A 10,745-nucleotide genomic window follows, 5' to 3' on the forward strand; every position below is an offset into this window, starting at 1 on the left:
ACGGGAGATGAGTGCTTACCTGGTTGATTTGACGCCTCAAAAAAAACATCAAAATACGGTACAAATTTAAACTTATTTTTCAAAGCAGACATAGAGAGATGAAACCACATGCAAAAGAAATTAAGAAATTGCTGTCTATGAAATATGCAGCCTCAAAATTCTGATTCTTTGCTGAATAAAAAAGCATTTTTTAAGTTTTTTTGCCAATTTCCCACTATATATCAATAAAAAGGTCTCAGGTGATATTTTATTGAGCGAATTTCGGGAAAATAGTAGGCAAATTTCTCAACAGCAAAAACCCCTAAGAGAGCTAGATTTAACAAAGGCGTAAGTGATGAACTTGGGAGCATAATAGGAAGAAACTGCATAAGGTAAGGCTAGAACTAGTGGCGTCAGTGGATATGAACCTTGCAGCGACTCAGATACCTCTGCGGTCAATTCGGATGATAACACTCCGAAAACTTGTTTTGAATGTCGCTCTTCTGCTGAGGTAACGACTGCTGTTCTTCAGCTGGAGCAGCGTGAGAATGATTCTCCAATTACAACTCGCTTAGCGGCTAGGACAGACGGGTTTGGTTGTAGGAGCGGATATAGCTTGCGATTGACGCATTGTAGCGAGAAAAGGGAAAATTGCCAATTCAGTCATACTAGCGGATCAAAGGGATTCGGATGATTTAGAAATCCTTATGAGCGAGTTACCAGAAGGAGTGTCTGAATCAGATAATTTAGGTTAAGGACAACTGGTTAAACATGGATCGTACTCTGAAGCTGCAACCGGCTTTACAAATCAATCAGAAACGTTTCTGAAAAAGTCCTAGTAACAAATTCTTGCGATGAGAAGGTTCGTGGTAGGTACACAACGCTATCAAGAAACAGAAAAAAAATTCAGAAAAAAATCACTGAATGATTTAGATAACTCAGAAAAAAAATCAGTCTAAAATCGTCAGGCAAAACAAAAACTCTCGGATCTGAATCAACTAGCTCCTTAAAAACATATATATTAAAGTGAGTCCTAGAAACACTCATACAGGCCAATAGCCTGCAAAGGGTAAAAACTTACTGATACTAATGCCAAAATTCAAGCCATGAGGCAAGTATATCTAGAGGAACTGAGACCAAGTACAGAAGATTTTTTGGCGGGTTTAGGCACAAGTTTGAGTACAACAACAACTAGAAACAATGATGCCAGTGCTCAAGCAAGCAAGATAGAGTTCGGGCATCAACTTAAGGCGAGGAAAAAAGATGGTGGTCCTAGATTTGAAAGAGATGAACTCATAATAAGGAATAAGGTACTTCAGGGAAACCAATAACTGGATATGACCAAGAGAACATTCGAAAATTTGCTGGTTCATCGATGGCAAACCTGAGATTTTGATAAAATCAAGGCTGGGAAAACTTATGAACAACGAAAAAAAAACAAGAATATAAGACGAGATATTGACTGGCATGCGTGTTTATGAATGGAACAATACCTAATCTAACAAACATTAAATTAGACCAGATACACGTTTTTTCCAGAAGCTTGAAGCAAAACAGACTTCAAAAAGAACAATGAATCATTTGATAGAAAAATGGAAATCGCCCGGTTTTGTATTGGACAAATACGACGATGAAAAGAGCTTTGATCAAGGTAGCCAGAAGGTTATTGTGAAAAATTACGGGAGATGAGTGCTTACCTGGTTGATTTGACGCCTCAAAAAAAACAACAAAATACGGTACAAATTTAAACTTATTTTTCAAAGCAGACATAGAGAGATGAAAACACATGCAAAATAAAGAAAGTAATTGCTGTCTATGAAATATACAGCCTCAAACTTTCAAAATTCTGATTCTTTGCTGAATAAAAAAGCATTTTTTAAGTTTTTTTGCCAATTTCCCACCATATATCAATAAAAAGGTCACAGGTGATATTTTATTGAGCGAATTTCGGGAAAATAGTAGGCAAATTTCTCAACAGCAAAAACCCCTAAGAGAGCTAGATTTAACAAAGGCGTAAGTAATGAACTTGGGAGCATAATAGGAAGAAACTGCATAAGGTAAGGCTAGAACTAGTGGCGTCAGTGGATATGAACCTTGCAGCGACTCAGATACCTCTGCGGTCAATTCGGATGATAACACTCCGAAAACTTGTTTTGAATGTCGCTCTTCTGCTGAGGTAACGACTGCTGTTCTTCAGCTGGAGCAGCGTGAGAATGATTCTCCAATTACAACTCGCTTAGCGGCTAGGACAGACGGGTTTAGTTGTAGTAAAGGATATAGTTTGCGATTGACGCATTAAAGCGAGAAAAGAGAAAATTCCCAATTCAGTTTTACCAGCGGATCAAAGGGCTTCGGATGATTTAGACTCCTTTATGAGCGAGTTACCAGAAGGAGTGTGTGAATCAGATAATTTAGGTTAAGGAAAACTAGTTAAAAATGGATCGTACTCTGAAGCTGCAACCGGCTTTACAAATCAATCGGGAAACGTTTCTGAAAAAAGTCCCAGTAACAAATTCTTTCGATGAGAAGATTAGTGGTAGGTACACAACGCTATCAAGAAACAGAAAAAAAATTCAGAAAAAAATCACTGAATGATTTGGATAACTCAGAAAAAAATTGGTCTAAAATCGTCAGGTAAAACAAAAACTCTCGGATCTGAATCAACTAGCTCCTTATAAACATATATATTAAAGTGAGTCCTAGAAACACTCATACAGGCCAATAGCCTGCAAAAGGTAAAAACTCACTGATACTTATGCTAAAATTCAAGCCACGAGGCAACTATATCTAGAGGAACTGAGACCAAGTACAGAAGATTTTTTTGGCGGGTTCGGGCACAAGTTTGAGTACAACAACAACTAGAAACAATGATGCCAGTACTCAAGCAAGCAAGATAGAGTCCGGGCATCAACTTAAGGCGAGGAAAAAAGATGGTGGTCCTAGATTTGAAAGAGATGAACTCATAATAAGGTACTTCAGGGAAACCAATAACTGGATATGACCAAAAGAAAATTCGAAAATTTGTTGGTTCATCGATGGCAAACCTGAGATTTCGAGAAAATCAAGGCTGGGAAAACTTATGAACAACGAAAAAAAATAAGAATATAAGACGAGATATTGACTGGCATGCGTGTTTATTAATGGAACAATACCTAATCTAACAAACATTAAATTAGACCAGATACACGTTTTTTCCAGAAGCTTGAAGCAAAACAGACTTCAAAAAGAACAATGAATCATTTGATAGAAAAATGGAAATCGCCCGGTTTTGTATTGGACAAATACGACGATAAAAAGAGTTTTGATCAAGGTAGCCAGAAGGTTATTGTGAAAAATTACGGGAGATGACTGCTTACCTGGTTGATTTGACGCCTCAAAAAAAAAAATACGGTACAAATTTAAACTTATTTTTCAAAGCAGACAAAGAGAGATGAAACCACATGCAAAATAAAGAAAGTAATTGCTGTCTATGAAATATGCAGCCTCAAACTTTCAAAATTCTGATTCTTTGCTGAATAAAAAAGCATTAAGTTTTAAGTTTTTTTGCCAATTTCCCACCATATATCAATAAAAAGGTCTCAGGTGATATTTTATTGAGCGAATTTCGGGAAAATAGTAGGCAAATTTCTCAACAGCAAAAACCCCTAAGAGAGCTAGATTTAACAAAGGCGTACGTGATGAACTTGGGAGCATAATAGGAAGAAACTGCATAAGGTAAGGCTAGAACTAGTGGCGTCAGTGGAGATGAACCTTGCAGCGACTCAGATACCTCTGAGGTCAATTCGGATGATAACACTCCGAAAACTTGTTTTGAATGTCGCTCTTCTGCTGAGGTAACGACTGCTGTTCTTCAGCTGGAGCAGCGTGAGAATGATTCGCCAATTACAACTCGCTTAGCGGCTAGGACAGACGGGTTTAGTTGTAGTAAAGGATATAGTTTGCGATTGACGCATTAAAGCGAGAAAAGAGAAAATTCCCAATTCAGTTTTACCAGCGGATCAAAGGGCTTCGGATGATTTAGACTCCTTTATGAGCGAGTTACCAGAAGGAGTGTGTGAATCAGATAATTTAGGTTAAGGACAACTAGTTAAACATGGATCGTACTCTGAAGCTGCAACCGGCTTTACAAATCAATCGGGAAACGTTTCTGAAAAAAGTCCCAGTAACAAATTCTTGCGATGAGAAGATTAGTGGTAGGTACACAACGCTATCAAGAAACAGAAAAAAAAATCAGAAAAAAATCACTGAATGATTTGGATAACTCAGAAAAAAATCGGTCAAAAATCGTCAGGTAAAACAAAAACTCTCGGATCTGAATCAACTAGCTCCTTATAAACATATATATTAAAGTGAGTCCTAGAAAACCTCATACAGGCCAATAGCCTGCAAAAGGTAAAAACTCACTGATACTTATGCCAAAATTCAAGCCACGAGGCAACTATATCTAGAGGAACTGAGACCAAGTACAGAAGATTTTTTTGGCGGGTTCGGGCACAAGTTTGAGTACAACAACAACTAGAAACAATGATGCCAGTGCTCAAGCAAGCAAGATAGAGTCCGGGCATCAACTTAAGGCGAGGAAAAAAGATGGTGGTCCTAGATTTGAAAGAGATGAACTCATAATAAGGAATAAGGTACTTCAGGGAAACCAATAACTGGATATGACCAAGAGAAAATTCGAAAATTTGCTGGTTCATCGATGGCAAACCTGAGATTTCGAGAAAATCAGGGCTGGGAAAACTTATGAACAACAAAAAAAAATTAGAATATAAGACGAGATATTGACTGGCATGCGTGTTTATTAATGGAACAATACCTAATCTAACAAACATTAAATTAGACCAGATACAGGTTTTTTCCAGAAGCTTGAAGCAAAACAGACTTCAAAAAGAACAATGAATCATTTGATAGAAAAATGGAAATCGCCCGGTTTTGTTTTGGACAAATACGACGATAAAAAGAGTTTTGATCAAGGTAGCCAGAGAGTTATTGTGAAAAATTACGGGAGATGAGTGCTTACCTGGTTGATTTGACGCCTCAAAAAAACATCAAAATACGGTACAAATTTAAATTTATTTTTCAAAGCAGACATGGAGAGATGAAACCACATGCAAAAGAAAGTAAGTAATTGCTGTCTGTGAAATAGGCAGCCTCAAACTTTCAAAATTCTGATTCTTTGCTTAATAAAAAAGCATTTTTTAAAGTTTTTTTTGCCAATTTCCCACCATATATCAATAAAAAGGTCTCAGGTGATATTTTATTGAGCGAATTTCGGGAAAATAGAAGGCAAATTTCTCAACAGCAAAAACCCCTAAAAGAGCTAGATTTAACAAAGGCGTAAGTGATGAACTTGGGAGCATAATAGGAAGAAACTGCATAAGGTAAGGCTAGAACTAGTGGCGTCAGTGGAGATGAACCTTGCAGCGACTCAGACACCTCTGCGGTCAATTCGGATGATAACAATCCGAATACTTGTTTTGAATGTCGCTCTTCTGCTGAGGTAACGACTGCTGATCTTCAGCTGGAGCAGCGTGAGAATCATTCTCCAATTACAACTCACTTAGCGGCTAGGACAGACGGGTTTAGTTGTAGTAAAGGATATAGTTTGCGATTGACGCATTAAAGCGAGAAAAGAGAAAATTCCCAATTCAGTTTTACCAGCGGATCAAAGGGCTTCGGATGATTTAGACTCCTTTATGAGCGAGTTACCAGAAGGAGTGTGTGAATCAGATAATTTAGGTTAAGGACAACTAGTTAAACATGGATCGTACTCTGAAGCTGCAACCGGCTTTACAAATCAATCGGGAAACGTTTCTGAAAGAAGTCCCAGTAACAAATTCTTGCGATGAGAAGGTTAGTGGTAGGTACACAACGCTATCAAGAAACAGAAAAAAAATCAGAAAAAAATCACTGAATGATTTGGATAACTCAGAAAAAAATCGGTCTAAAATCGTCAGGTAAAACAAAAACTATCGGATCTGAATCAACTAGCTCCTTATAAACATATATTTTAAAATGAGTCCTAGAAACACTCATACAGGCCAATAGCCTGCAAAGGGTAAAAACATACTGATACTAATGCCAAAATTCAAGCCATGAGGCAAGTATAACTAGAGGAACTGAGTCCAAGTACAGAAGATTTTTTGGCGGGTTAAGGCACAAGTTTGAGTACAACAACAACTAGAAACAATGATGCCAGTGCTCAAGCAAGCAAGATAGAGTCCGGGAATCAACTTAAGGCGAGGAAAAAAGATGGTGGTCCTAGATTTGAAAGAGATGAACTCATAATAAGGAATAAGGCACTGATACGGGTACAAATTTATGAAGCGGCTAGGCAATTCTGATTCTTTGCTTAATAAAGAAGCAATTTTTAAAGTTTTTTTGCCAATTTCCCACATATCAATAAAAAGGTCTCAGGTAATATTTTATTGAGCGAATTTCGAGAAAATAGTAGGCAAATTTCTCAACAGCAAAAACCCCTAAGAGGGCTAGATTTAACAAAGGCGTAAGTGATGAACTTGGGAGCATAATAGGAAGAAACTGCATAAGGTAAGGCTAGAACTAGTGGCGTCAGAGGAGATGAACCTTGCAGCGACTCAGATACCTCTGGGGTCAATTGGGATGATAACAATCCGAAAACTTGTTTTGAATGTCGCTCTTCTGCTGAGGTAACGACTGCTGTTCTTCAGCTGGAGCAGCGTGGGAATGATTCTCCAATTACAACTCGCTTAGCGGCTAGGACAGACGGGTTTGGTTGTAATAGAGGATATAGTTTGCGATTGACGCATTGTAGCGAGAAAAGGGAAAAATGCCAATTCAGTCATACCAGCGGATCAAAGGGATTCGGATGATTTAGATTCCCTTATGAGCGAGTTACCAGAAGGAGTGTCTGAATCAGATAATTAAGGTCAAGGACAACTGGTTAAACATGGATCGTACTCTGAAGCTGCAACCGGCTTTACAAATCAATCGGGAAACGTTTCTGAAAGAAGTCCCAGTAACAAATTCTTGCGATGAGAAGGTTAGTGGTAGGTACACAACGCTATCAAGAAACAGAAAAAAAATCAGAAAAAAATCACTGAATGATTTGGATAACTCAGAAAAAATTCGGTCTAAAATCGTCAGGTAAAACAAAAACTATCGGATCTGAATCAACTAGCTCCTTAAAAGCATAAGAATTGCCGATGAAGCTCTTTTGAAGCTAACACACAATGTTAAAAGGCAATATTTGTTATCTCATCTTCAGTTTTTGTTAGGTGAGGAAGTAAGTGCTTTGAATGTGGAACTTTTGTGCGCAATGAATCTTGTATTGCAAAAACTCAAGGACACATACAAGCCTTTCGGCGGAGTGTACGTACTTGCTAACGGAGACCGCTTACAACTTCCCAATGTTTCCGAGGGCGACATTTTCATGTCCAGCTCACTTTTGTACGGTTTTAATTTTCATTTCCTTCAACATCTGGTTAGAATGGAAGATGTTGCCGGCCGTCGTCTGCTGAAATTGATGGAGCAAAGACCCATACCCGAGAATGACATAGAAGAAATTGATGCGTTATTTGCCACTCACTGTAACTTTGTTTCCGATTGGAATGACGTAGACGACCCTAGCGTCATGAAGGTTTTCGGGAAAAAATCGGCCGAAAGGAAAGCGCTGTTACGGCACTTTTATTTCATTGAGTCCTCGGGAATGCCTCATTTTTTTGTGGACGCTCAAGATGAAATAAAAATTGCTGGATCCCATAGCTGGCGTCCATGTTCCCCCAAAATTACCAAGTATCTAAACGGTAAAAGCCGAGAATCTCAGCGAATTCTGGTTTACGACCGAGCCATTGTTTCCGTTACGACTAACTTTGACGACCTTCCGCAAGGTTCTCTAGGCGTTATTCATTACGCCTCAAGCTCTCATAGGTCCGTCACTATTTATGTCGCTCCCTTTCCAGCAGCCCTTACTGAGGAAAGTATATCATCAAACCTCTATCTAACCTGGCGAACGAAAGCCATGACGATACACACTGGTTATAAAATTCAGTACAAAGGTAACTCTGCCAGGCGCACTCAACTACCACTTTTAAATTACGTGGCGGCTAATTGTCACCGCTTGCTGGGCGATGAGTTTCCAAGAATTGCAACAACCATTTCAGTTACAGAGTCCAAGTACGCTCTATGGCTACCGGCTCAAGTGTTTGTTATCGGAAGTCGTGTTTCCGCCTTAAACTGCATTACTTTTATGGGACATAACAGAACACACTAAATGCAATTCGAACCGTTCTTCGCACACGTTATCTTCATGAAGAGCGTGTTTACAACTTCTTCTCGAAACTCCGTGACAGCGCGCACTACCAGGTTCCTGTTGAGATCCCATGCACCCCATTTATGATGTCTCATTTCAGTGTCCCCAGAACCAATGAAGGATTCGTGTTTGTTCTGCTTTCAATGCGAGGCACCACTTTGTGCACATATCATGTTAGAGAAACAGAGGATGCCTTGACAGCCTACCTCAGACAATGCAATGGCACTGGAATGGAGCAGTCGCATCTATACCCTCTTCAGCCTTGGACGGTGGCTTGTTATGGGTGGAACTTCCCGTCAGCCTCAGCACTTGTGGCATTCTTTACCTTATTAACCCAGCTGCGAAGCAGAACGGAGGCTAATGTTCGTTTATTTCTTCAACAGGTGGCTTTGATGAACGATCAAGTCCACGATTTGAAGTATTGCTGCCCCGGTTGGTTTGTTCACAATTAGAAACATTCGCATTAACTCTGGTGGAAAACTTCAAAACAATCATTTTTCTTGAAATTATCTGTTTTTTGTACTTAAATTTCTTGCTTGAATTTTTAAAGTGCCATTTTCCTTCAGGAAAATGGCACTTGTCCTGACTTGTCCTCGGTGTTTTGTTGTTTTCACTTGTATTCTTTTATGTTTTCACTTGTACTCATCCAATATTTCTGTTCAGACCGGCGCTTGTCTATAATGAAACACAGCCATATTCATCGGATTTTCTTTTTTGGCAGTTTATTTCAGTTTGACACATTAGGTCAAAGCTCATTCTCGAGTGCCCTTATTCTCCTGTAGCTGGTTCAAACAAAGTAGTTCCTTCCTACATTGAATATTTCAAAATTTACATCAAAGATCAGTTATCTCATAGTTTTCACCGTCTTTCACAGTTAAATGTCATTGTACATATATGCATGTGTCATATTTATGTCAGTAGGTAGTACAAACATGCTATCATCAAAGGCTCACATTGCCTAAAATAACTTACGTCATGCAATTTGTAACATCCTGTTTTCTCCTCCTGTTTTAAAAAAACAGCCTGGCAAACTGTATTTGATTTTTTGGTGCAAGTATTCGGTTGAATATTTCTGTTGATAAGGAAACGATCAGGAACCTTAATGGCTAGAAGAAACTATTAATTTTTACTATTATTGTTCCACTTTGACCAATAGGGGATTTTTAATACAGTTTTAGTTGTGCAGGGAAAACCGTTTATTTCTTAAGTTTGCTCGCTCGATGTTTACTCTTCATTTCACAAATTATTCCAAATCGAAGTTTGTGAAAAACAAACAAAACAACCAGTATAAATTGCCCAATTGTTACTTTATGCGGAAGTTTTGAAAATCAACTTTTTTCTGGGAGTGGTGACCTATCTAATAATCTTTTACCCAGTGATAATAACGTCTTCATTTTTAAAAATTGTTGCCTAATTTCAGGTTTTCCTTCCATGCTTTTCAACCGGTAAAATAATACTTTGTTCGTGCATTTAGCTTTCTTTTTTCGTTTTCCATGGCCTTTTAAATATCTCTTTTAAATTGTTGCCTTTTTTCAGAAAAAGTATGAGTGCTATTCACGTCCACTTCTTGCAAAAAACCGTGTCTGGTGGCACTTATGCCAGCAAAAGCGAATTAAAACAAAAACTTGTAACAATTATCCGTACTCTGCGTTTGGCAGATAAACCGGCGTGAAGACAATGGTGTCTTAATTTAAACCGATTCCAGAAAGGTGCCAAGGCGCGCAAGGGTGCATTTCCACAGCCAATGAGGTGGACGGTAAATGTATTCTGCGCGCCCTGAATCTGAATGGAAATGATTTCCATCCAGAAACAAAATTCTTCGCCGCTCATTTTCTGTCCCAGCGACAGAGTATAATGATGAGCACGCTTGTGGGAAAACAGTTGCCCAGACCGAAGTTTCCAAAACGCAGAGGTGGTCGGCAGTGACAATCTGGAGCACGTGAAACTACTCACGCACTTAATCTTTTGTTTCGTCTAATAAATTGTTTTAACTTCAATTTTTTGTAACTTTCAAGCTACTTATCCCAGGAACGTCTCGTGTTGTGTTCATTTAAAGCTTCCGTGCTTCCTTCCTCAACCTTATCAATTATCATCGATTCTTGCTTAACAAAGGCCGAAACTTTCAAATCCATCTCCCGCTGCTTTTACTCCTTTCATCTAAGGTGAAACCCTATCGGCGTCAGAAATGCAATCCATGTTTTTCTCATTGTTGACAAATTTCTTCAATTTAACCTGAATAACATTTTCATTAATTCAGACAGTCCTCTAGGAATTTAACATCATTGAAATAAAAAAGTTGAAAAGACTTAGTTCCGATTTAAAAAATTGCTTTCCTCTTGTTTTATATGAAGGTTCGATTACCAAAAAAACAACTAGAAATGGTGATTTGGTCTAATTTCGTGTTGACCTTTTTTCACCATTTGCGTAAAAATTATAGAAAGAAGTACGAAACTGAATTCAATTGTATCTCACTTTT

This window comes from Symsagittifera roscoffensis, chromosome 6, assembly GCF_963678635.1.
Source record: "Symsagittifera roscoffensis chromosome 6, txSymRosc1.1, whole genome shotgun sequence".
In the NCBI taxonomy this organism is placed as follows: domain Eukaryota; kingdom Metazoa; phylum Xenacoelomorpha; order Acoela; family Convolutidae; genus Symsagittifera; species Symsagittifera roscoffensis.